The 1,521-nt window shown below is 41.7% G+C and overlaps 1 non-coding gene across 1 annotated transcript; it reads left to right on the top strand.

Annotated features, from left to right (window-relative positions):
• The first annotated feature begins 441 nt into the window (after positions 1 to 441).
• Positions 442 to 546, top strand: LOC145573356 (small nucleolar RNA R71). The gene has a single exon (XR_014097402.1). It is a non-coding gene; the product is annotated as a small nucleolar RNA R71 (small nucleolar RNA).
• Positions 547 to 1,521: the final 975 nt, after the last annotated feature.

Raw genomic sequence — 1,521 nt, 5'->3', positions numbered from 1 at the left:
CTAATCCACCACCACCGCCTCTAAAACCGTCTTGTCTTGTGTTGTATGCCGCCACATGCTCGGGGCCCAACCCTCCACAATAAGATGTATCTTGGTTTGTTCCTCCACAATTTTGAAATGAAAAAGAGTTGACTTGAGAAGAGCTTGCTCCACCACTTGAGCTTGCATTAACACTTATGTTCAACTTTGAAAGCCCTTTTGTGAGTTGCTCAATTTGATGTTGCAATTGATCGACCTTCTCCAATTCATACATCCCACCTTTCTTCGGTGCACTCCTTCTCCTACCTCCCCAAGAGTAGTTCTTTACTACCTCCTCGATTGTTGCTTCCACTTGATTTTGAGGGATCTTGATTAGTTGACCACCCTCCCCCGCATCCAAGTTGGCTCTAGACATGGGCTCCAAACCATAGTAGAAAAATCTCATGAGCAAACTTTGATTGTATTCATGGTGAGGACATGCTTGTACCAACTCTTTGAACCGCTCCCAAGCTTCATTAAGACTCTCATCCGCTTCTTGTTCAAATGATGCAATCTTCCTTCTCATCTCGGCGGTCTTCTCCTCGGAAATGAACCTCTTCAAGAATGCCTTAACTACCTCCCTCCAAGATGTGAGTGAGTTAGGCTTCACTTGCTTCAACCACTTCTTTGCTCTACCCGAAAGAGATTGTCGAAATAAATGCATCCGGATGTACTCTTGAGAAACTTGGTTGGTTTGAATCATGGCACATAGCTCAAGGAATCTATCAAGGTGCTCTATGGGATCTTCACTTGTAGAACCCGAAAATTGCTCCGATTGAACCATTCTTGTATATTGGGGATGAATTGTGAAGTTAGTCTCCGTGACGGGTAACAAAATCCCTCCCGTGAGCTCATAATCCTCCGGATTTCCAAACTCACGAAATAAAACATCATCTTCTTGTCCCGCCATTGATTCACTTTGCGAACTAGAAGAGTAAGAATCACTCCCACTATGAATTATAGCACCAAGTCCTCTTCCTTCTTCTAGAAAAAGCCTACGGATTTATCTTAAAGTTCGGTTGATTTCTTAGTCAATTTGATGGGTAGGTGGTCCTTGAGATCTTCTAAGCATTCACCAAAGCTAAGCAAACAATTAGCAATGACAAGTATGATAGAACAAAACAAAACAAAAAGAAAGCAATTAAAATTACTCTAACAAAAGCAAATTAGGCACCAAACAAGCCGCTTCCCCGGCAACGGCGCCAAAATTTGATCGGGGTTGAGTAGGTCGTGGGGACTACCAACCCAAATCAAATTAACTACTTATAACCTAAACTACCCTAATACGATATAGGGGTAAGTATAGGGTCAAACCCAAAGGAATCATGCAAGCTAAATATCAAATTCACTAGGCAAGAGTCAAGGAAAGGATAATTTTGTTGGTTTTTGGATAAAAAGCACTAAGACTACAAACAAGCAAATACAAAGAAGATTAAAAATCAAGAGAGAACGACGCTAGGGGTACGAGGGTGTCAAACATGATTAGAAAGAGGTGAATAATGA

This window comes from Chenopodium album, chromosome 12, assembly GCF_948465745.1.
Source record: "Chenopodium album chromosome 12, dcCheAlbu1.1, whole genome shotgun sequence".
NCBI lineage: Eukaryota > Viridiplantae > Streptophyta > Magnoliopsida > Caryophyllales > Amaranthaceae > Chenopodium > Chenopodium album.
Note: the sequence above shows the minus strand (reverse complement) of the source record. Positions and strands in the feature narration are given on the sequence as shown.